Source organism: Euphorbia lathyris, chromosome 8 (assembly GCF_963576675.1).
Source record: "Euphorbia lathyris chromosome 8, ddEupLath1.1, whole genome shotgun sequence".
NCBI classification, from domain to species: Eukaryota; Viridiplantae; Streptophyta; class Magnoliopsida; order Malpighiales; family Euphorbiaceae; genus Euphorbia; species Euphorbia lathyris.
Genome location: NC_088917.1, coordinates 15,770,302 through 15,797,577, shown reverse-complemented (window position 1 = coordinate 15,797,577; position 27,276 = coordinate 15,770,302). Strand labels below are relative to the sequence as shown.

The 27,276-nt window shown below is 32.9% G+C and overlaps 1 long non-coding RNA gene across 4 annotated transcripts; it reads right to left on the bottom strand.

Moving 5' to 3' along the window:
• Positions 1-3,927: 3,927 nt before the first annotated feature.
• Positions 3,928-8,911, bottom strand: LOC136203719 (uncharacterized). Of its 4 annotated transcripts, XR_010674954.1 has the most exons (9): positions 8,730-8,911; positions 8,164-8,256; positions 7,836-8,003; positions 5,762-5,918; positions 5,607-5,672; positions 5,215-5,490; positions 5,009-5,134; positions 4,360-4,493; positions 3,930-4,274 (listed from the first exon to the last, which is right to left on the bottom strand). It is a non-coding gene; the product is annotated as an uncharacterized lncRNA (long non-coding RNA). The 4 variants fall into 4 exon arrangements; XR_010674953.1 differs by lacking the exon at positions 7,836-8,003 and having other exon boundaries at positions 3,928-4,274; positions 4,360-4,757; XR_010674955.1 differs by lacking the exon at positions 7,836-8,003 and having other exon boundaries at positions 3,931-4,274; positions 4,354-4,493.
• Between the last annotated feature and the right edge of the window lie 18,365 nt (positions 8,912-27,276).

Sequence of the window (27,276 nt, the reverse complement as noted above, 5' to 3'; positions counted from 1 at the left end):
GTCTTTGGAGAAGATGATGTTAGTTAAGTTAGTTGTTACAAATAAAAAATAAATCAAATGAAAATGAAATTACGAACATTAGTCTTGGGCAAGACTAAAACTGGGCGACCTCCCTACTCTCCTGGGTTAAGATATTGCACTTCTTTGGGGACTCCAATTGGGATATTCTCATAAAACGGCTTAAGTCGGTGACCGTTTACTTTTTGCACATTCACATTCTCCAAGCTCTGAGTTTCCACTGCACCATTAATATTCATGTCACACTGCTTAATCGCCCATAAGGCTCTGTGTTCTGGTTTTCGTGCCTGCAAAATGGAAGGTGAAAGGAGTTGAGTGGTGCGTAAAATTGTTTTAACATTAGAATTCTCCTGTTTCGATTTCAGAGCTACCATCTCTTGTATAACTTCCTATACATCTTCTCTAAGCTCCACGCTTTTCTCCTTTATTTTGATGTTCACATTCAAACTTTCCTCAATAACCACCTGCAACTTATCTTCCCTAAAAATCTCAAAAGCTTGCTGAGTTATTGGCTCTACAATTTCTATTCCACATACGGAAGACACTTCATTAGGAAATTTCATGGCTTTATAAACATCAAATTGAACAATTTTACCATCAAACTCCATGGTTAGTGTTCCTTTATGAACATCTATTTTTGTCCGTGTTGTTGTCAGGAACGGTCTACCCAATAAGATTTCTAAAGACTCCGAGGAGTGATCCTCATCATCCATGTCGAGGACATAAAAATCAGCTGGAAAAATTAGCCCATTGACCTGCACTAAAACATCTTCCAACAACCCTTCAGGGTATACAATATATCGGTTAGCGAGTTGGATTACTACTCCTGTTTCCTCGCTGGAAATTCCCTCTTCTTCACTAGAACTGGAAGTTTCAGTCCCTTGTAATTTTTGCAAGCTCACTTCTTTACGAAGTCTTCTTACTAGCAATTCAATTTCTGATTCTAAAAGAAGTTGCTTCGAGTTTTCAAACCTGGTCATATATGGAATTAAATCAAGTTAGATTAGTCCCCGACAATGGCGCTAAAATTTGATATATCCCTCCAAATTAGCTAACAAAAGAATATCTTTTCCAATCACAAATCTTTTCTAATCTTCTCGTATCCTTTATTTTCTGTCTTCTTCTTTGAGTAAGAAATAGTCCTGATCAATCTAAACATCATCAGTTCGGAGGTCTTAGTCTTGGACAAGACTAACCCCAATTTCATTTCAAGTCCAAAGTTTCTTCAAATTAAGTCCAATTCTGCTCCTTTTACTCATTTGAGTCCTATGGAGACAAATCATACCAAAACAAGCAATAATATCTAAAATAACACTAAATTAATTAAATAACCTAGCACTAAAGTGGACATTTGAACGTTGAATTGGACACATATCAGATATTCCAAAGTCAGATGTGCGTAATGTAAAGGATCCATTTGGCACTTTTCCAATGCTCATCAGTGGGACAGTGAAGAAAGTAACACAACTTGTTGACTACAAATTCAATATCAGGATGAGTGAAAGTTAAATACTGAAGCACTCCAACAATTTTTTTTGTATTCATCACCAGAAGGCAAACTAGTGTCAAGATCTTTGGAGCGAGTTGGTGTGGTAGCCATGAGTGTTGATGTGGTTTTAGAGTCAACTATTTTAACCCTGTCAAGAATGTCAGCCACATACTTGGCCTAACACATATGAATGCCATCCTTCTTATACCGAATCTCAATATCCATAAAATATTCTGCCTTGCCCAGATTTTGAATGGGGAATTCCTATTTATTGGATGCAATGGTGCAGGTAATGTGGGCATGAATATTTCCGGTGATGATGATATCATCCATTAGAGTGAATTCCATGTTCATTTAGATAATTAAAAAAAAATCATCAAAAAGATATTCTCCACCACATCTGGTATCTAATATCCAAGAACCAGACTATTGAATTGGATTTATTTCACGGTAGAACATATGATGCGTATTTGATGTATACGTGCTTGTGAAGGCAAATGCACCTTAATCGTGTATCCATTAATAAAGTAAAAGTAGAGTATTGTTCCCACGAGGATGATGATTATAATTACTAATCTTTTTGCTACTATCTATTATTTAAACAATCGAAAGGTAGAGTTTGTTGGGTAATTGAATTAAAATTACGTTAACAAGTGAATATAAGTTACACAAATTGACAATAGGAATTACTTATAATGGAAGAAAGTAAGGCTTTTAATTTCACTTAACCTATTTGCTTGGTAATAACACTTAACCTTTTTCGAGTTGTTTTATCCTTCTAAGATGACGATTTTTCTTATTAACTAATATATTTTCGAATTATTGGTTCTAAACTATTGGTTAATACCTTGATCTAAGAGGTTACTACACAGAAGGAGCAATCTCCGTTGTTCCACGAACTAAGAACGCAACATGAGAACAAAAGGAGGGGGCAATAGAGTGATTGCCTTGTGCAACCTCTAATCTTTAAGTCTAGGGTAAACTACTCTAGGCAATATTCTGTTTCTGGTGTGTATTTATAGGTTTAGCCTCCATAGTTTTCTATTTATAGCTAGGCTAAACCTAAACCCCTAATCCTAACCTATTTACTCCATTTATTCCTACAAGAGCGAAACAATTAGCAACTGTATTTTTGTTAGAGTAAAAAACAAAAAAGACTAAAGTTTAACATTTTTGTAAACACAATTCTGTGGTTTAAAAACTTGTAAAACAAGATTCTGTGGTTTGTGCAGTTTTAGAAAAATATTAATGTGGCCATTTACTCTTAAAAAGAGCAATTTGAAGAAATAAAAAAATCCGACTTGCAAATCACCTCGTATATAATACATATATATTTTATTTATAATCATTTAAAATAAAATCTAATTTCTAATCTTCAAAATGGAAGTTCAATGGATACTCATAATAAAGAAAATATATACATAATTTTTTTTGGATAATGTGGAAAAATACCCTAAAGTTTATAGCTAGGAGCAATTTACCGTAACATTAACAGTCAAAAATAATTTTGTCACGTCCGTGTCTAAAAACTATTCTATATAGATTTTGCAGTATTAATCATTATTCTTTCAACTAGACATCATACCTATAATTTATTATATATGTAAACTTTGTATTTAAACATTGAATTTCATGTGATGTAAAAAAATAAAAATAAATACATAAATACATAAACAAAACGTGGCATGAAATTAATGTATATTAAAACCACATGTTATTAATTTAGTTAATCTATGTACATATGTCAATATTAAAGTATAGGCCACATTTATTTAGTTTTGTCAAAAACGTTGTATATAAAACATACATATCTATATATATATATATATGTGTGATAGATATTAGATAGGAAGATGTTTTAATTGTTTTGAGAGTTTTTACAAAGTTTGGGGTCACTACAAAAAAAAAAAAAGTCTATTACGACGCTAAAATTTAAGATTTAACGACGCTTTTCGGCGTCTCTAAATGCTTACCCACGCTTTTCAAAGCGTCATCGTAAGCGTCATTAAATCGCGTGTCGTTAAATTTAACGACGCATAAGACATTGTGTAGGTAAATTCAATCCGACGACATACCTCATACAAACATCGTTATGTTTCCAACGCTTAAATTTTTAGCATCGTAATTTTTTTAATATTATTTATTTTCAATTTCAGAAACTCCCACTATGTTTTAATAAAGCGCCGCAAAGTAAACGACACATAATATTTGTTATGTCGTTATTTCGCTTCAGAAAATATTAATAGTGTCTGGAATACCGCGAGTCTTTAATTTAAAAGCGTCCCAAATTGACGACATTTAATTAAAAAAACGTCTAGTTTTAACTACATAAAAATTCATTACGTCTCAAATTCAACGACATTTTGCAGCTGAAATATCATCTCAAAATTATGACAATTTCATATTATTATGTCCTTGACATAACAACATTTTCATAAATAAACGTCTCGAATGAATGTTATAACAATTTTATTGAAAAACATCTCTATGATATTTGACCTAATAAGGGTACAACAATTTTATTGAAAAACATCTCTATGATATTTGACTTAAGAAGGGTACATAATAAACAACTTTTTCCCCACTATCTCAATAGAAAATGAAAATAATATTTAACACGATCCTGAAATTGATTCGGTCAAGCTTAGTTAAGAATATAGTCTCTAACTCTATCTGTCAACCAGTAGTGTGGGACGACACCAATAGTAGCTCCATGGGATCTATCTTCAAGCAAAGCTTCCATTTCAACAAGGATTTTATCAACAATCTGAAATACCACAATTTGATGAGTTAAGCATATAAACTGCTCCTTCAAAATTGTAAATGCAGCTTAAGGGTAAACATACTTATACCATATCATTTAAATTGTTGCCCAACAACTCCAAATGCATATATCATACTTTACATCCAAATTTTGATCAAAACCAATAGTAACCAGAGCAAGAAATATATGGGCAGAAGAAACTTTTGCATCAACATATGGCACCTGTTAAGAGAATGAAGTCTAACTATAAATAAAATAAAGAAAAAATAAATATAAAAATATGAATACAAAATGTGTAGGCACTGTAATAGTCCATTTCAGCTTTCCAAGGATAGTTTTCTCCATCACGAGAACTTGTCCATGGCTATATGCTCTATCAGATATGCATACCAAATCATTGACCTCTAGGGGCCAGATTTCCTCGTATTTTGCAGCAATTAAAGTTACCCTTATGCCCACCAATTGTAGTTCCCTTCTTGGAACAACCTTCACACATAGGAACCGGTCGATTATGTTGACATAATTAGATAAAACGTTTATGGTAAGAGCTCAAATCTCTGATGAACATCAACCAACCAGTCTATCAGAATTGCCCTCATCCTCTCATTGATTTTAGGATGTGATTCCATGTAATTATGTGGCCTACTCTCATTTTGCAAATAGAAATTACAAAGGTTTAGGCGTGTCGATTCTTATAGGCTTGCTTGTTTAACTAAATTCGAAGAAGATGTACATACCTCTACTGTCTTATAGAATCGGTAGATGTCTTCAACATACTCGATGCCAGCCAAATCGTTGTTAGCATCTGCTGCATAGATATCAACGATGTCCTCCTTCGGTTTGAAGGCTATACCACATGCCTTCTGTAATAAGACCAATTCAGAAGAGTTATTCTTTTAGACAATTCCAATATAGCCAATCAGGATACAAAGACGAAACTCACCTTGCTCGAGCAGTCAGGGCTGAAGTATAGGTCTGTGCCTTTTTTCCTCGAAGACAGTTATAGTTCCATTTTGTTATCCACTATTGTTTTCTTATCTTCGGACTTGTTCAACTTCTCATCTTTCTCAGTATCAGGGCTTATGACAATCACTTCTTTAGGTTTTGGAATTACTGTGACTTTCTGCTGAATTGCCTTTTCTGCTACATGTTTTTAACCGACTACTACTCCTACTGGAACTTCGCCCCATACCTTGTTCACCTTGACACGAGCTATGTTCTGCATATGGGGTATAAAAGAACAAAACAGCCCAGAATCCAAATTCAGAAATACTGAAAAAACTTGATGCAAACTATATATAGTAAATAATGGAAGTCCAAACTAACAAAACAAACCTTGTGATTATTATTCTCCACGGCTACATCAGCCTGGGCATTGGCTAATAGTTGCGCATGGAAACTCTTATCAAAGAAAAGTATAATCAGCACAAAAAAGGAACAACGAATCACCTTTCAGATACATAAATCAAAGAGAATAATGAGAGAGAAACCTTGTCATTGGGCGACATATGCGATCTTGTGCCTTTGCGTCATTTCCTCGAACAGCTACCAGATTACCTATATCCCCAAGAGCTCGTCGGTTTCTGCCATCACCGGCTGCCGCTACATTCTTCTTCTGGTGCATATTTTCTCCTGCAACCGCTTCACCTGTTCGATATAGTTGATTAGCGATCCATTAAGATAGAAAGAACCAATCAAACTATATGTTTTCTTCGAGAAATTATCGTCGAAACATGTAAAATGTTCAATTCAGTGTGTAGACAATTACAGAATTTAGGGAAAATCAATTGAAAGAACCAAATCAAGTAAAGGAGACGGTCCATATCAATACACTGATCAGAGGAATAAATATTAATTTACATATCGTATGGCACCTGTCAAGAGAATGAAGTCTAACTGTAAATAAAATAAAGAAAAAGTAAATATAAAAAGTGAAAAAATAAACCAAAGCTAACATCAAATAATGGTTAAAGAAGATGAGTAACTCACTAAGACTTTCAACAAATATGTGGCATTGATATGCATTTTCACAACGAAGAAATTGAGATACAAGACAAAGAAAAAAAAACAAAATCCGTTGACATTAATACATTACTAACTTTTCAACTCATTAAGACATTTCATCTAAAAAAATAGCAGCATAACAAGCAGATACACCTGAAGAGTATAATGGGGCATACTTGGGTTGGGACTCAAACAAATGCTCACTCTTCATCAAATTAACAATATTTTCAGTGAACCCTTGCATTTCCCTCTACAACAGCAACATGTTACGAGCTTCGAACTATGTTACTGAGTGAAAACCCCAAGGATTTCAACTAATATCTAATTGATCTTACAAATGCAATGAAGGAAGAAAAGAAAACCTTGAAATGCTCATATAATTTCCAATTAATCTTATAAAAGCAATCAAGGAAGAAAAAGAAAACCTTGAAAGGCTAATTGTGTGTTCGAAAGCTGATGCATGGGACATATTTTGACCAAACTGGAAATCCTATGCAAATATGAATAAATTTAACATCCATAAGATTAACCAAATTTCAAAGGGGGGAAAAAGAGTCATTGTATATCTAGAGAAAGAGCAAATAGTTGGTACCCGAAATTCTATTCTGCACAAACATAAGGTCCAACTCGAAGATGAGCATAAAGCTTACTTTCTGTTCCAACTTTGGTTGGTGAACTAGAAAATTTTCTACCTTCCTCATCTAGCTTAGAGTAATTGTATCTCTTAAAATATAAATAAATGCACAGTTTTAATTCCTTTTTGGAGCAAATCTTACTCAAACGAACTTATTTGACTGGAAAAAATGCCTCCACATCATAGAAGGCATTCCTTAAGGAAATTTTTACTTTCACAAATATTCAAGATTGACAATAGTTTATAGAGACTTGAAATTAATAGAAATCACATGTCTATGTATAATTAATTCTTCAGAAATTATATATAGTTGGCTTCGTGTACGTGAACCAGTGAATTGGCATATCAGATGTAAAACAATAAAAAAAAACAATTGAAAAACCAAACATAGGATGCAATGTTGAAGGATCAGCTCTATCTCCCTTCCCAATGTAAGCAGACTATAAAGAAGAAAAATCTTCCATTTGAAGCTTTGAGCCAAATTAGTGAAAATAAGGAAATTCATATTATTATGTCCTGACTTTACCATATCGTGTAGCTTCATCTTTTAACTTGAATAACATTTGTTAAAAGTACTTTCAACTAACTTCTTAACTCTCTTCCTTTAATTATTTTTGGTCTATATCGTCTGGTATCCTAGGCCTGACAGCAACTAACACAGGCTAGGTTGCACCGAGCATTTTAAATACAGCTGCATTCCCATCCTCACAAATTGAACCCAGATTAAATGGTTAACCTTATCCAATTACAATACTTATACCACCTGAGCAAGTGCACCGTGGTTATTTCCATTTTATTAATAACAGTTTAATATACTTCTCTTCCTCCTAAAGAATTCAAAGGTCCATTCACTAGAATATAAAAGGCAAAGGATTTCTATTAGATGCTATAAGTTCTGCAGAACAAAACAAAGAAAAGAGGCATACCTAGAAGTCACTCCAAACATCTTAAGCATTTAAACCAGATATTCAACAGTATAAACTCTAAGAGGCATTTATGGTGCCCCTGTTTTTGGTTTAATTCCTCTCCAATGCTTAATATACTTGGCTGATCCTTTATCATGCTTGTTGAACTCCTCGAATGGTCAAAGAAATCTAGAATTACATTTATCGCTTACATCATAAATATGCCAGAAGGCATAATACAGTTGCAGTGGTGGAAATTGTCATGCTAAAATTGACGCAAGTAAAATAACATGTATCATGAACTTATGCGGTTATGAAACAAAAGATGTTTTTGCAGCAGAAGAATTACCTTAACAATGTCAGAACAAGTGTAACAATACATTTCTTTAACCTTTCGAGCCACATCAAATGAATCTTCAGGTGGTACAATTTCTCCTCTTTCCTGCAACAATAATTTCAACCAGCAGTCAATTTTAAGACTTGGCAAACAAATCAAAGAGTTAGCCAACAACAAAGAACAAGAGTCATAGCTGCTTAGTAAGACTTGGGCAATTCAACAATAAGAAAGGATAATAAGCTACTTAAATGAATTTAGGATTATGTTTAGCAGACAATGAAACTGAAAAATCTAACGCAATATTGAGCAGACAATCAAGTTAGTTTAACATAACTAGGGGATCAAGATGATGGTCACTTGACTAGGCCACGTCGATTGATACCTAGATATAGCTACAGTCTATCGACATGCGATGTAGCTTACAGTCATCGATAAATAAAACAAAACAAGAGCATGAAGTAAGAAGAAGAAGATTCGAATTTAAACAAAATTGATAACCACAGTTTAAGCAAGTCAATCAGTCGATTCATTTTAGACAAAGAAAATTAGGTTACTGAATATGAAATTGAGCGATTCACCAATGAAATTGATCGGATGCATGCTAGAGCTAAATTCACCATCTCTAAGTTTTGTTTTCACGATCGCTCTGCAATTGGATTTGATTTGATTTCACAATCGTTGTACTCCGTACTGTCGGCCTGTTGTTTGTGGACGATCGAAGAGAGAGAGAGAGAGGGGGAAAGAAAGGGAAAGTAGGGCTCCCAAGACACATCTTATTTCTATATTTGATTTTTTTGGGCTTTTTTAATTAAAGCTTGTGGACACTTCTTAACAGTGTTGGTAAAAAGTGTTGTTAAAGCCCACCTATTTTTGTGCAGTGATAGTTAAATTTTTAAAAATCCCGTACCAAGAATTAAAAGTGTCATTAAATTGTAATAAAAGGTGATATAAATTAAAAAATATGGTTGAATTTTAAATACGGGGATAAAAATATTCAAATAAAAAAATACTGACACATTCATTCACGACGTAAATTTTAAACCGTCTTTAATTTTGAAAAAATACCGATGCTTTTTTTAAAAGCGTAGTTACTTTTTTAAAAATACCAACGTATAATAAAAAGTGTCGTTAAGTGACAATACAGACCGACACAAATACAAAAATATGGTTAAATTTTACTATATGAAGACGCATGCTAAAAAGCGTCGTATAAAAGTGTCGTAATAGACCCTTTTTTTTTGTAGTGGGTAAAGGAGATATTGAGGAAAAAACGTTTTTGTTTTGGCTCACAACGGAGTACACCGATTAATTTTCGGTAACTGACGATGACGTTTAGGATCAACTGTAAACAGATCAAAGCGATTAATTTTTGGCGACCGACAAACGACATTTCGGTAACTGTATTTTAGATTTAATTATTTTAAAATATTATAAGTATGATTTTGAGTAAGTTAGGTTCCGTTTCATTGAAGTATAACATGTTTACGAGTAGTGATTTATCAAGTCTATATTTTACTTATAAAAATATAAAATTTAGAAAGTTGTCCTTTAGATTTATCGAAGTAAAAGTTCGATCGGTATTAAGGTTTTTAGCAGCGCCACGAGTTTAGAGATATATCAGTCCAAATTAACAACGTCAGTTTAAGTTACTATCTTAGATATCAAAATAGACCAATAAAAATAATTGATTATTTTATATTGTATTAATATAAAATTTGTACAAATAGATTTCTAGCAGTTTCACGAGTCTAACTGAACCTTCGGTCGGAATTAACGATACCAGTTTAGTTTACAAATTACGATTCCGGTGAAAAACGAGAATAGTATGATAAAAGTGTTTGGTTTAAAATTTAGATATTTGTGTAATATTTAAGTGACTTGAAATAGTCGAGTTAAAATAAGTTATAAATTAGAAGAACTAATACCAATATTTGAATCCGAATATAAAATTAGGACAAATATACTTTTAGTAGCTTAACGTGGTTTAACGAGTCGAATAGGATTTATAGTCCTAATTAATTATTCAGTTTAGAATTTTTGTTTCGGTAACGATATTAAATTTTATTAAGAATATTTATTTTTAAACGATATTAAATCGATACAATATTTTGAGCTGTTTAATTCTTAGTGTTGGATTAAATTATGAATCGGTGATTTTATACGAATTCTGACAATTTTAGTTATATTAAAAGAGTATTTGATTTTAAATGATTCTGTATTTTGACTGTAAACTATCTTGAGTAACTTCAAGAGATTTTTTTTTAAAAAAAAAAGTTGTGCGCAATGCACTTACATTAAACAAAGGAAAATTACATCAAAGATGAAGAAAAACCCTTAACCCACCCCACCCGGATGTGATTCGAACTCATGACCTCTAGAGTCATAGGTAAGCTCTCAACCAACCAAGAGAATATTTGAACGATTGTGGTCATTTTTACGAAAGGGCGAATTGAAGCCAAATGATTTATGGTTATGAAATAGTTTGGAATTTGATTGTGAAAGGAAATTTGAGAACGTTATGATTTTCTGAATTTTTATATCCATCTAGAGTAATTCGGACCGGTGGATTTGATATTTGACGACCATGTTCAGTGAGGGACATGACCTATGTACACAGTGTAAAGACCTAGTCGGGTATTGGCAGCGAAGTGTGGGGTAAGACCAATACGGGATTAGGCAAGGTTAAAGAGACGTCTCGACTATGTGGTTATTAAATTGATATGTGTGGTTATGGATTGATACATAAGGGGAGAAACTCTAGGATGGATATAAGGATATAAAGTTTTATGTTTTCGATTATGAATTGATTATGATATAAGGTTTTATGTTTGATTGATTACCAGTTGATTGATAAAACGTTTATTTGATTACGAAGTTGGTTTGATAAAACGTTTATTTGTTCGTAAGCTAGTTTTGATAAAAAAAAACGTTGTTCGATCTGATTCGTTTTGATAAATTATTTATATATAATAAGTGAAGTATTAAATTAAGTCATTAGCGAGTCAATCAACGTATCAATAAGTTAAGAGAACTACCTAAAATAGGTAGAACTACGTGGCTTTGATTCCCGATTTAAAGATTAAGTGATGTTCGGGATACGTAGGAAGCTTGATAGAATTATTAAGTTCAAGCCAAATAATTAAACAAACTTTAGATAGTCCCAAATAAATATTTATCTATTAGAAAATAGTTCGGGTTTCAGACCGTTAGGTGTTCGTTATTCTGTTTTTCATTCATACCCGATGCCGTTTCGGATCGGGTGTGACAAATTTTATCTCCGATATTAACAAGTTGGGTCCATTTAAGAAATTATTCATCGAATTGTCTTCTCGATCATGAATTTCACCATCTACATTTCACATTTGCATCATTTTATCACTAATTAGTAATAGTCCACAACATAATTAGATGTGAAACAAATTTAAAAATTATACTATATTTCGTACGAGTTTGATAAAAAAAAATCAAATATTTTGTCAAAATTAAAAATATTAATCTCCAATTCTGTTATTAAATTACCAAAATATAAAATAAAAATTAGAACCAACTGATATGCAATTGGTGCAGAATAAGGAACACAATTTCTATGTTTTATAATAATGTTTGAAACTGATCAAACTTGCCAATGTTATAGGTACAATTGAACGGCCAATGTTAGATATAAAACTGCATTAGTTTAGACTTTAGGGATAAAATTACTACTGCTCGTAAATGTTATGAGTATTTTTCATCTTATCCTAATATTTTTTAATTTATTTAATAGAATAATTCTTTTATAACAAAGTTGTACCAATTTTTAATTATAGTTTAAAAACAGCCCCTTACAAGAAAATAATTCCTAACCATTCTTAGATTAGGAATTATTTTTCTAATAAATACTTTTTAGGTACCCATTTATATTTTGAATTACTCATCTCGTTTAATTGCCCTAAAGAATAAGAGTATGAAATTGACATTAACTGCAGACAGGGGAAACTCCAGTAATTTAGAAACCTTAGGCCGCTAGTTTTTATATTTTATTTTTTTATAAAATAAATAAAATTAATTTTTGACCAAACAAAAAAATCCAAATAAAGATCAAACTTTTTAGGACAATTTGCAGAGACAATTAACAACTATATTATTGTTAGAATAAAATACAAAAAAAAATTGAGGTTTAACCTTTTTGTAAATACAATCACGTGATTTAAAAACTTACAAATATGATTTTGTGGTTTGTACAGTTTCAGACATTTTGTCAAAAAATATTACAGTGGCTATTTACCCGTAAAGAGGAGCAAATTGACGAAATAAAGAGGTCCGACTTACCAATCACCTCATATATAAACATATATATTTTATCCATAATCATTTATTAAATTAAAAACTAATTTCTAATCTTGAAAAATGGAAGTTTAATGAATACTTATAATAAAAAGAAAACATATTCATAAATATTTTAAAATAATGTGGACAAATACGAGCAATTTTACCAGAAAAAAGAAAAAAATACTTTAATTAGATTGAAAGAGTGGTAAATTTGAAAAATAATTAGAGGTAAATCGAAAAGGAAAAAAAAAAGAAAAAAGAAGAAGCTAAGTAGAGTTGGATGGATACAGTAAGTTTAATTAGATTAGATACACTAACGAGGCGTTTGGTATTCTATTGGGATATAAACAAGAATAACGGTTAAGATAGAAATAAGGATAAATGATTGGGATAGAGATAAAATATGAATAGTCCAGTATTATTATTCAATGTTTGGTATGTGAGATATGGATAGAGATAAAATAATACATTTTACTATTTTAACCTTATTTAAACTACATAGCATTAATTTGAGGGATCATCAGTTGTCTTCCTTCTGATGGACTTCTTTGTTTGGAATGTTAGAGGTGCGGCTAGCAAGGCAACCCGCATCCATGTTAATGATCTTATTAAGCAATTTAACCCTTCTTGTTTTGCTCTTCTTGAAACCAAGGTTAGTGGTTCTAAAGCAGATGAGGTGGTTAAAAAGTATAAGAATTGGAAGTGTGTCAGGTCGGAGGCGACTGGTCGAGCAGGGGGGATCTGGCTTTTTTGGAAGCCAGGTCGTGTAAGTATTGATATTATTACTATTGATAACCAATTCATTCATAGCAAGGTGTGTTATCCTGGCAACAAACCTTTCTTTGTGTCCTTTGTCTATGCCGTTCCGATCCTGACTAACCGGAAGAGGCTTTGGGAGATCCTGTTCTCTATTAGTACGAATATGATGGATCCTTGGTTGGTCGTTGGTGACTTTAATGATATTGCCCGGATGAGTGATCAGAAAGGGGGGGCAATCATTATATCAACCGGTGCCTTAACCATAAGCAGAATATGGATCTTTGCGGACCTTGGTGCGGCTGGCCACAAGTTCACCTAGAAAAGGAACAACGTGTTTATTCGGTTGGATAAAGTGTATGCGAATCTAGCGGCGATCTATAGATTTCCTGAGGTAAACGTGCTAAACCTCCCTTTTCGCCACTCGGACCATAGTCCTATCCTCGTTAAGCTGGTTAAAGGTCATCGGCCCAAAGGGAATAGACCGTTTAGGTACCTTGTTTCTTGGGACACCCATCCTGAGTTCAGGAACTTTGTTAAGGATAATTGGCAACCCCATTCTAATGTTCTCCTTGCTGCTGAGGAGTTTAGAAGAAATGTGGTGGGATGGAATAAAAACATCTTTGGCCATATTATCCGAAGGAAAAATAAACTCTTAAGGAGGATGGAAGGCATTCAACGCTGTTTGGAGATCCGTTTTGACCACAGTATGAATTGTCATCTTAGATCTCTCCAGAACGAGCTGGAAGCGGTCCTTAGACATGAAGAGCTCCTTTGGTTCCAGAAATCTAGGAAGGCTTGGATTAAGGATGGTGACCGGAACACCAGATTCTTCCACCTTTCTACTATTATTAGAAGGCAAATAAACCAGATCGATGCTATTAAAGATTCTAATGGTGACTGGATTTATGAGGAAGAAGATATTCGTCGCCTTGCTCTTGAGTTCTATAAAAACCTCTTTAAAGAGGAAGTTGTGGATCTGGACAAAGCCCACTCAGGGGTCACCTTTCCTAGGCTGGAGGAGGAGGTAATTGTTGATGCCTTTCATCCTATCGACCGGAAAGAAATTGATCTTTCCTTCACCAGTATTGGAGCTACTAAAGCTCCAGGGATCGATGGTATCCCTGCTAGTTTCTACCATAAACACTGGGACTCGGTGAAGGAAGGTGTCTATAATTTTATCTTTGGAGTCTTCCGCGGTTCCAACGAGATTAGCCTGGTGAATAAAATCCTCCTGGTTCTGATCCCTAAGGTTGAAAAGCCCTCCTCCTTTTTACAAATGAGGCCGATCAGCCTATGTAATGTTTTATACAAAGCTATCACTAAGATTGTGGCGAATAGGATCCGACGGATCCTTCCTGAGATTATTAGCCAAAATCAAGGTAGCTTTGTTCCTGGTAGGCAAATGATGGACAATGTGGTAATTGCCCAGGAGATGGTCCATTCCATGAAAATGAGGAAGGGTAAGAAAGGGATCGTGGCTCTCAAGCTTGATTTGGAGAAAGCTTATGATCGTTTAAACTGGAGCTTTCTTTTGGATAGCTTAAGTAAAGCTGGTATTCCTGAGAACTGGAGGAATTTGATTGAAGGTTGCGTGTCTTCTCCTGTTTTCCAGGTTTTGATCAATGGAGATATGTCTGATGAGTTTTCTCCTTCTAGGGGTATCCGTCAAGGAGATCCTATGAGCCCTTTCCTTTTTGTGATAGCAATGGAAAGGCTGGCTCACCTAATTCAAGAAGCTGTGAATAAGGGGAGTCTCCATCCTGTGTCCATTAACAGATTTTGCCCTCCTATTTCCCACTTGTTCTTCGCTGACGATGTGATGATCTTTGTGGAAGGGAATGAGGAGCAAATTGGTGTGGTCATGAATATCCTGGAGTGCTTTTGCGTTGCTTCTGGCCAGAAGATGAATGTCCACAAGTCCCGGATGCTTTGCTCTAAGAACATGGATAGAAGCCTCTGTAATAAGCTTAGCGATCTTTCGGGTATCCCTCTTACCCAATCCTTGGGAAAGTATCTTGGGATCCCCCTTCATAGTGACAGAGTTTCCAAAGCCTCCTTTAAGGAGACTCTGGACAAAACTAATGGGTTGTGTGCTAGTTGGAAGGCCAATTCTCTTTCCTTGGCTGGCCGTCTAACCTTAATTCAGTCTGTCAACTGCGCAGCTCCTAATCATATCATGCAAGCATGTAAGTTGCCTGAGCCGGTTCTCAATGAGCTTGATAAAATCAACCGGCGTTTTCTTTGGGGTGAGTCTGGAGAGGGTAGAAAGATTCACCTAGTCCCTTGGAAGGAGGTCTGCCAACCTAAAAGCAGGGGGGGTCTTGGCATCAGACAAGCTAAAGATAACAATAAGGTCTTGTTGATGAAGCTCCTCTGGAGAATGTGGCAGAGCCCTTCTTCTCTTTGGGTTCGATTGCTTTGTGGCAAGTATCGAAAGGACAAAATCTTTGGGGGCCCTAAAGAGAGGATTGGCAATTGTTCTTTCCTTTGGAAAGGGCTCAGTGCTGTGTTTGCTGAGTTCTGCACGGGGGTTGGCCTGGAGGTGGGTAATGGTAAGTCCATAAGCTTCTGGTATGACACCTGGATCGGAGATAAACCTCTTATAGAGGTTTGCTGCTCTCCCCCGCCTAGCAATTTCCGCAACTGGAGGATTGCCGATGTGGTGGACTCTGATGGAGACTGGATTTGGTCTATGTTTGATTCCTTCTTGAGCCTTGATTCTCTCCTCAGAATCAGGGGAGTGAAGATTAGTAATCTTGAGGAGGACAAGGATAGGCATTGCTGGGCCTTGACAAAAAATGGAGCTTACTCTTGCAAGTCTGCCTTTGAAGCTTTTACTCTTGACAGATCCGACCCTCTTTCGGACACTTGGAAATCCATTTGGGCTCTGAAAATCCCTTACCGAATGAGGAGCTTCCTGTGGCTTGGAGTCAAGGACAGGTTGCTGAATAATTCGGATAGACATAGACGTCACTTGACGGATTCAGGTGCTTGCAGTAGATGCAGAGGCCAAGTTGAATCTTTGTGCCATGCCCTTAGGGACTGCCCTAAGAGTAAGGAGGTTTGGCAGAAAGTTCTTCCGCACCACATTCTCCCCTCCTTCTTTGCCTACCCTGAGAATGACTGGTTCTCCAATGGGGTTAAAGGTAGGTTAATGGCTAGCATGGAGCAGGGAGACATTTTATTTGCTATTATCTGCCACCACCTTTGGAAGTGGAGAAACGAGGAGATCTTTGGTGAGAAGACTGTTTTTATTCAGAACTTACCCGAGTTCTTCTCTAAAAAGCTCCTTACCATTACGGGGAGCTTCAAAGGGGACCCCCTTGCCAATTCTACCCAGAATAAAGAGGTTCAACTCGTTGGGTGGTGTAGGCCGAAGGATGGGGTGGTTAAGTTGAACACAGATGGCTCCTGTCTCAACAATGGAAAGATCGCGGCCGGAGGTGTGCTCAGGGATGCGGGAGGTGCCTGGTTGTCTGGATTCACCCATAACCTGGGTTTGGGCTCATCATTTTCAACAGAACTTTGGGCTATTCTTTCTGGAGTCAAGCTTGCCAAAAATCTGGGTATTAAAAGGCTTGCTGTGGAGTCTGATAATATGGAGGCTATTAGTATGATCTCTAATAATCATGCTTTTTGTCTTAGTAGCCAGAACCTTATCAAAGCAATAAGAAGTCTTGGCTCCTCCTTTGAGTCCTTAGAGTTCAGCCACATCTACAGAGAACAAAATCGAATTGCGGATCGCTTGGCGGTGGCTGGGCACGAGGGGATGTTAGGTGTTTCCACCCTTTCTGATCCTCCTATCTATCTTTCTTCTCTCCTTTTAGAGGACAGAGTTGGGGTTAGCTTTCCTAGGCTGATCCCAGGTTAGCTTTTGTCTCGGTGTTGGTTTGTTTTCTTTCCTGTTTCTACCAAAAAAAAATTTGAGGGATAAGATAGACTTTTTCATCCTATTAAAATTGCAGGAGCTTATCTCATCTTCTTATTCCACCCCTCTTGGATATAAGATTTGAAGAATAAGAAACTTATCCTTCATTTGTCTTACTCTTCTATCTCCCAAACAAACACGAGATAACTTATCTCGTGTTTTTTATCCATATCTCACCTCCTATATCCATTTTAACAAACACCCTACAAGTACAAGTGTAAGAGAAATAAAATCTCAAGAAACCAAACCATCTTTCTCTCTCTTCTCTCTCCGTCTTAACCGCCGAATTGAAACCCAATTTCTAGAAAACGACCGATCCCAATTCTCATAGTTGGGTTTATGGAGTACTGAAACTACAATTGTTTCTGGTCAAAGCCACTCCGAGACCCTTTGCGACGACGTTGCCGAAGTAAAAGCCCGTGGGATTATTGAACGTAAATCATCTCTCTCTAGTTTCTAATCTCAAATGAGGCGGGCAGATATAGATCTTGACCATCCCCACATATGCAGACAGATCGATCCAAGATACAAGGTTAAATAATTAATCTTAGTCTCACTTTATAGGAGCTTTGCTTCTCAGCCTCTGTCTCTCTCCGCCACGGACAAGGAGGGGTCTGTGCTCCTCCGATCGCCGGAACCACCATGGTCACGAGTAGTTTTGGTCCCTTTAATATTAGTCTATACAAACTCTATGTAGTAATATTTCAATTTTTAAAGGTAGATGAGATGGTTAAAAACATTTTATTCTTATAAAAAAGGTCCTAGGTTCAATTCATCCAAACCTCAACTTATTTTATTTTCCAATAATTATAAAACTATGCTACCTTTATTTATTTATTTTCATAACAAGATCAAAATCCAAAAGCCAAACATGATATAATATTCTCACAAGTTATACTTTAGTCTTTATCCACATTTCATTTCTTCTTCTTTTTATTGTTGTTATTGTTTTTCTTCTTCTTTCCTTTGCTTTTGCTCGACTCTCCTATCTCCGTTTTAGATAATGCACCTCCTTCTTCTTTCTTTATTTGTTTTTCTTCTTTGAGATTCTCCAGTTTCGTTACGACTATGTCTATTGTTGGCCTGTTTTTTGGAAGTTCACTCGCACAACTCAGTGCCAAATCCATTATCTTCTCAGCTTCTTCCTCCGTGCATCCTCCTCCATCCTCTCCCATAAGGGTCTTATGCACCACATGTCGCTTTTGTAACTGCATCAGCTTTGCTTTAACATATATGTTAGTTTTCTACTCCTTCTTGTTTTTGTCTCTTTGTCCCCCCTTCTTCTTATGCTTATGAGCCAGAGCTTTGCGATCCAGCGTATCACCTATCTCCCTCTGATCCGCCTTCATTATAATTTGCAGACACATGATCCCAAAACTGTAAATATCAACTTTTTGAGTCACACCTGTCATAACTTCAAAATAGAAAAATAACACATGAAGTTACATATCCATTTATTATTGTATTTACTACCAATAATTTATAGACCTTACTTTTGATTTCATGCGGGTAATAACCCGGCGTGACTACTTCGATATTTTTAGCATTTCCTACCGAACCAAGGTCACATAACTTTACTTTATCTTCATTATCAAGCAATACATTTTTTGGCTTCAAATCATAGTATATCAACCCATTCTTATGAATGTGTTGAATTGCTTTAGATATATGCTTTAACACATCAATAGTCTTCGTCCATTGGAATCCTGTAAAATAAATTTGTGTTATTAAACAATTTGTCTTACATTTCAAATTAAACCACTGGTGAATTTGACTTACCTTCGTATGCGCCATTTAAGTTTTTTGGAAGGTATTCCATGACTATGTAGTAATGCTCTTCATTGCTTGCATGTCCGATGATATTCACAACAAGCGGATGTGCAAGAGTTTCCAAATGTTGTTTTTCACTCTAACAGTAAGAACATTAAGTTACTTAACATTTAATAGTAGAGTTATATAATCCATTATTAGTTAATAATAGTCAAACCTCATAGCATTCTTTTAATGCATTCATGAATTCTTTAACGGCCACTAGTTTGCCTTCAATGACTCCTCTGTATAGCTTTCCAGAACCACCACTTGCAAAGGAATATTTAAGACCATTTGTGAACTCTTTAATTTCTTCAACCGTGAATTGTTTCGTCATTCTTCAAATTTTTCTACAATTGAAGAAATATTTAAGCAAAAATAGATAAAATGAACCTTAATGGATATAAGACTAAAATTATATAAATGCATACATTTTCTAACTCTAATAGATGCATGCATATAAGACTAAACTTTGTTTTGCATTTTTTTTTTTGTGCATTTTCTGTTTGTCTTTCACGCTCTATGCAATAGGGAATGACACACATAATATTGCATTATATTTTGAGATTTTGCTACGGGAAATACGGAAAGTGAAAAAAGGCGAAGCAATGTTGCTATCTGTGCCCAATAGAGTCTTGAGAAATATGTTCTCATTTTTCATTTTCTACCCGAAAAACTTTGACCGACTCATAAATGTATTCTAGCTAAAAAACCCTGTCTCTTTTAGGTTATGAACTCACTAGCCTAAATATTCATATTGATATATGTTTCTTCTAATTACTTTGGCTTGAAAGCATGGATATTTTCCCTTAAAGTTCTGTATTACTGTTTCCACTTCATTTTTGGAAGCAAAAGTATCTGTTGTTTTTGCTTCTAACGTATATAGACATTCCAACTAGAATATAGCTACTTCCTTTCTTCTATCTACAGTATATTCTTTTCTATCCTTTTCCAAAAGATGAATTGCAAACAGTTTCTTAGTTCGTTTAGTGCTTATGTCCATTTTATAGGCTTCAGAAGATGCCAAGAAACTTGTCCATGCGTGAATTCTGAAATGTTTCTCATTTATATTATCAATTTGAAAGGGAATTAAAAAATGAATTAAGATGTGATTAATTCTATTAGAACACCTATACACGAGACTAAACAATCTGAAAGTGGCATATTCTATGTTCTTACCATGTATGTAATTTTCAAATTTTTGTGCTACTAATTTTTTCAGTTTGCTGAAATTGTTTATAAGTTTTTATGGGAACTTAACATTAAGCAGTCTAATAGCGTAAGAGAAAATAATAATAAAATATATTCTGTTTCTGGCTGTTAACAGCTTTAACATTTCACTTACCAAAGGAATATATGAATTCTCATATACACTTCTTTTTTTAAGTATACAATATATTTCCTCTTAATAGTTCCATTAAAGATGATTTTAGTATATAATATGTTTTTGTGGTTGAGAAGTTCTTAATGGATTCAATATTTTTCAACTTGAGGGGGTAGCAGAATCTGCAGGTTTGTAAAAGAGCAACAAAGACAAAGCAGATGAACAAAGAAATATGGAGAAGCAAATAAGCTCTTCTTCTACAGTGCTTCTTCTTCACTTGAGTTTTCTTCTTTGTTTTCACTCTTCCACTGCTCAAAATGCTACCGTTGATCTAGCTGAAGGTACTAACTCCTCTCCCTTTCTCTTCTTATATTTTCAATCAGAATCAGTCCATAATTTTATTGCTTTTGATCATGGATTAACATGACGAATCAAAGATTGAAGAAACAGTGAAACATGGCTCATTATATGCCTAATTAGTTTCTTCATTTGATTAGATTATAATTCCAGAATCAGAAGTTGCTCTTATGAAATGGGAACTTTTCTTATTTTTCATCCTATAATAATAATAATTCAGGGGCAGATCCTATTATGAATCATTGATTGGGCTTCGGGGTTAATTAGAAAGTATAAACTGAAGGGTCGTTTGTTTTGGGGGTTTCAGGAAAATGTAAGGGAAACATAAGGTTTCATTCCTTTTGTTGGTGTTTATTTTATCAATTCAACAATTCCCTTTACCATGTTTTACTTTTAGGTTTACCTCTAACTCTTCTAATCTTATTCCCCCAACCCCCTAAGGTTTTCCATTGTCTTTCCTCTCTCTCTCTCACACTAATTTGAACATCTATTCTCCTTATAAAATTTCATTTTAGTCTCTATTTTGTTTTTAATTTTTATTTTGATCCATATATTTATTTCTTTTTTACATTTTTAATCATTGGATTAATTTCACTTTTGATCCTTATACTTATATATTACTTATTTTCAAAAAATATTTTTAACTAATTTTTATTTTTTTATTTTTATTTTGATCCTTATATTTTTTTATTTGTATTTTTTTATCCCTAGACTAATCTCACTTTTGATCCTTATACTTATTTGTTTTTACTTTTTTATCCTGGAAAATAATTTTGATAAATATTTTTCTTTTATCATATTATTCAGTTTTGTGGAACTGAAACAAACAGAGAAGGGAATTCAGGGTCATTCCATTCCTTTCTCCTTATTTCACTTTCCTGATTCCATTCTGTTATCTATGTACGAACCAAACGTCCCCTTAGTTGAATTGATTTCGTAACGATTGACAACACACATCCCCTCTCCATTTTTTCTCCATCAATATTCTTTAGTGTCACCTACAAAGACCTTTCATTCTAATATTGCTCCCTTAAAACAGGATCGTAGCACTGATATTGAACTCGATAATTCCTAGTTTTATATATTATATATATATATATATATATATATTATGACAATCTAAATAAAAGTATTAGGTACAATAGATTAACCGAATCTTATTTAAGTATTTTGCATTTACAAATATATATCACATATAAATAAAATTATTTTTAAATCTAACTATCAGATTAAATTGACTATTCATTTTTTTTTATTTGTTTTTGAAAGAAGCTTATAGTTAGCTATCTGATTAGAAAAACTTTTATTATTATCTCTGTAACATCTTACTTTATAAAAATAAATGAATACATTTAAGTGTTTTTAAAGTGAAATTATAATGAATATATAGTAGTGTCTTCTATGCTTACTTTGTTTTTGACAAAGTAAGCTTTACTTTGTTTTTTCTACTATTGAATGAGTTTACTTTGTCAAAGTTCATCACCATCCAATGGTGGAAAAAACAAAGTAATGCTTACTTTATTAAAAACAAAGTAAGCATAATCTAACCCTGAATTATATATAGTATTAGCTTCAATCACTATTTGGTTTTTTGTCTATTCAAAATTTATCAGTTAATTCATACTCTATTACTTATAACCTACTTATTTAATCAAATTTGATCCGTTACTTATTATTTAACTATAAATAAATTGATACTTATAGTTTTTTTTAACTAAAATTATATTGCAAGCTACAATTACGTTTTAATCTCATAGCTTAAAAGTATTACGTTGAAAAAAATCATTTCAAAAAATGACCACTTTCTATTATTATTACAGGGTTAGGCTATGCTTACTTTGTTTTTAAACAAAGTAAAGTGTTTTGATATATGCAGCCCTAAGTGCTGCATATAAGCATTTAATGTAATGAAACGATGGTTTTAGAAGTACAAATACATGAATATAAAAAAAAGTACAAAATTATAACTAAGTCATATCACTAAACTTAATTTTTAATATGTCATTATTTTCTATATGTTATAATTTTACACCCTAATTTAAAAATTCTAGACCCAAATTCATAAATCATAAACGCTAGAAAGTATATTCTAGACTCCTACTTTATAAATTCCAATCTTTAAAATATATTAAAAGTACTAATTTTACTAGTTTGACATATACTTTATAAATTTCAATCTTTAAAATATATTAAAAGTACTAATTTTACTAGTTTGACATAATTCAAAATCATTAGTTGACATAATTGTATATAGTTTTTTAAAAGTGAATTTATATGTAAATTTTCCTAGATTCAACTGAGTCAATTAAGTCTCTATTTGGGCCTCTAATATTCATCCCATACCTTTAAGATCCAAAGGGTTTTTATATGAAAATCATATGTAATTATAAAATTATAATTAAATCATATTACAAAACATAATTCTCAAAATATTATAATTTTCTATATATCACAAATAAAATATGATTTTATGTTATAATTTATAAATTTTATGCCTCAATTCATAAATCATTAACCATAAAAATATATCTTAGACCCTTAATTCATAAAATATAATACTTAAAATATAGAAAAAAAACAAGTATTTACTTAGTTTGACATTATTTAAATTAGTATTTGATATACTTGGAAATAATTTTTCAAATGTGCATTTCTGTGTAAATTTTCCAATAATTTTTCAAACGTGCATTTTTGTGTAAATTTCCGAAGATCCAAACCATATGCCCAAGCCGACCTAATAATTACATCTAAAACCCATCCCCATCTATTCCTAACAAATCCCCAAACTCTCTTCTTCCCTCTTCCATACCTATGATTTTACATCCTAATTTAAAAATTCCAGACCCAATTCATAAATAATAAACGCTAGAAAATATATTCTAGACTTCTACTTTATAAATTCCAATCTTTAAAATATATTAAAAGTACTGATTTTACTAGTTTGACACAATTCAAAATCATTAATTGACATAATTGTAGATAGTTTTTTAAAAGTGAAATTTATATGTAAATTTTCTTAGATTCAACTCAGTCAATTAAGTCTCTATATATTGCCCCCTAATATTCATCCCATACCTATAAGATCCTTAGGCTTTTTATATGAAAATCATATCTAATTATAAAATTACAATTAAATCATATTACAAAACATAATTCTCAAAATGTTATAATTTTCTATATATCAATAAAATATGATTTTATGTTATAATTTATAAATTTTAGAGCTCAATTCATAAATCATTAATCCTAAAAATATATTTTAGACCCTTAATTAAAAATATAGAAAAAATAATTATTTATTTAGTTTGATATTATTTAAATCAGTATTTAATATAGTTGGAAATAATTTTTCAAATGTGCATTTTTGTGTAAATTTCTCAAGATCCAAACCATAGACCCCAATTCATAAATCATAAACACTATAAAATATATTCTAGACTTCTATTTTATAAATTTCAATCTTTAAAATATATTAAAAGTAATGATTTTACTAGTTTGACATAATTCAAAATCATGATTTGATTTGACATTTTATCAAAAAAAAAAAATCATGATTTGACATAGTTGTAAATAGTTTTTCAAAAGTGAATTTGTATGTAAATTTTCCTACAATTAAAATGGATTTAGATTCAAGGGTCAAATACATGAATATAAAAAAAGTACAAAATTATAACTAAGGCATATCACCAAACTTAATTTTTAATATGTCATTATTTTCTATATGTTATGATTTTACTTAAAAATTCTAGAACTCAATTCATAAATCATAAACACTAAAAAATATATTCTAGACTCCTACTTTATAAATTCCAATCTTTAAAATATATTAAACGTACTGATTTTACTAGTTTGACATAATTCAAAATCATGATTTGACATAGTTTGTAAATAGTTTTTCAAAAGTAAATTTGTATGTAAATTTCCCTACAATTAAAATGGATTTAGATTCAAGGGTTAAATACATGTATATAAAAAAAATATAAAATTATGACTAAGTCATATCACCAAACTTAATTTTTAATATGTCATTATTTTCTATATGTTATGATTTTACACCCTAATTTAAAAATTCTAAACCCAAATTCATAAATCATAAACGCTAGCAAATATATTCTAGACTCCTACTTTATAAATTTTAATCTTTAAAATATATTAGAAGTACTAATTTTACTAGTTTGACATAATTCAAAATCATTAGTTCACATAATTGTAGATAGTTTTTTAAAAGTGAATTTATATGTAAATTTCTCTAGATTCAATTGAGTCAATTAAGTCTTTATTTGACCCCTAATATTCATCTCATGCCTTTTATATGAAAATCATATCTAATTTAAAATTACAATTAAATCATATTATAAAATCTATAATTTCTATAAATAAAATATGATTTTATGTTATAATTTATAAATTTTAGATCTCAATTCATAAATTATTAATCCTATTTAGTTTGAAATTGTTTAAATTAGTATTTGATATTTCAAATGTGCATTTTTGTGTAAATATCCCAAGATCCAAACCATAGGCCCAACCCAACCTAATTACATATAAAACCCATCCCCATCTATTCCTAACAAATCCCTAAACTCTCTTCTTCCCTCTTCCATTTTAGATTTCTTCCTTCCTCACTCTCTGAACCTCCAAATCATGGAGGTTATGTTTTCTTTCGGACGATTTCGGGCTTCCGGCAATGGTTGGTTTACTCCGATGATGTCCTTGGCTGTTTGATGGTTCTAACTGGTCTCTATTCCTACATGTAAGGTAAGACTACGGTTTGCTCTCTCTCTCGATTTCACTTTGGTTTGTGTTATTATGCGATGAGAGTGATAGAAATATGGAGAAACAATAAACTAGAATGATAGAAATGATGAATAAACTAGAATGTATTAACCTTTCTTTTTGATCTGATCTCACAGTGTTTTGCTCCCTCTTACAGTGTTTTGCTCCCCTTACAAATTTTTTTTCTGATCTGATCTTATAGTGTTTTGGCTCCCCCTATTTATACTGAAAGCTATAAGAGTTTATGGTCTGGTTTTGGTAATTTTCTTTTAGAGGAAATTACACTCGAAATCACACTGGAAATCAGTTTTAGAATTAATTTTGTATAGGTTCAAATGGAATGATGTCTATAGGTTCACTGCCAGCCTCCTCAAATGGAAGGATGTCTATGGGTTTACTGCCATCATAGCTGTCGAATAAACTTCCTCCAGAGCTCTAATTCTATAGTATTTATGAACCTGGAACTAGGGAGGTAATGCTTTTAATTTTGCTTTTAATTTATAAGAGTTTATGGTCTGTTTTTTGGTAATTTTCTTTTAGAGGAAATCACACTGGAAATCAGTTTTAGAATTTATGTAATTTAATTTTGTATAGGTTCAAACGGAATGATGTCTATAGGTTCACTGCCAGCCTCCTCAAATGGAATGATGTCTATAGGTTCACTGCCACCTCCTTCCTAGCTGTCTGATAAACTTCCTCCGGGCCTTATAATTTTAATTTTATAGTATGTTATGAACCTGAAACTAGAGAGGTAATGCTTTTAATTTTATTATTCATGTTTATATTTTAAGATATTTATATGTATAGTTCTGGCTTTATATTGAATAGGCTGTAATCAAATTCTTAAGGAAAAACTATACAATGGAAACGTAACATAGTGGCTGATGCAAGTTTAATTTGTATTCTGTGACTAACTCTACAATGTTAGATCATCATACCTGACTTGTTTCTGTTTCAGAGTCAATTACCATTCTCCTATATTGGTTATGCATTCTAAATTCAGTACTGCACTATTCCTGTGCCTTGGTTGCTTTGATTAAGTACATGTAATTGTAGTCTGAGATCAATGGTAAAGCTTATTATGACATTGAAGATCCTAAAACTTTAGCACAGGTTATGCTTCGGTTTTTAACGTTCAATGAGAGAGTAGTAACCAAACTCTATAAAGATGAATGAGGTAAAAGGAAATCACTTTTACTATTTGATTCTCATTAAAAATTAAAGAACCTTATAACTTACATATTTATATTGTTCTTAGGTTTGCTCTACAAAATTACATTAAGGAAAATAAAGGACAAAGACACTTGGATAAATCTGGTGCCTTGATTCTAGGGTTTTATGATGAATGGTGGTGAGTGATTGAAGATGGGTTAATTGGCTCTCAAGCTTCTAGAATATACTAAAGATGTGTTTGGACAGAAATATCCTTGATTGCGTGAAATGACCGAAATACCCTTGGTAGTCCAAGAGTGTCTTTCGGTCAAATAAGAAGCCTAAGTGGCTTGGGTTCATTTTCTTCGTTAGACTTTTGCTCTGCCCTCATCTCTTGCTCTCTCTTCTTCGAGTTCTGCCCTTTCTCTATTCCCAGAAAAATAGCTCCCAGAAACTGTTGTTCATGGTGTTGATCTTCTCAAACTCTAATATACTATTTTTCAAACTGTGAATAAATTTTCCTGCTTGATTGGCCAAGAGACAGATTGTTAATTCAAATCCAAAATGAATCTAGTGATGAAATGAACAGCAGCTTAAATGCACTTTGATGTATCTTACAACTTGTTAGGCATAATCATAGCATTTAATTAAAATTGAAGAATGTGGAAATTTACCATTTACATGCAACAATTTTAAGCAAGAAAGATTGAAC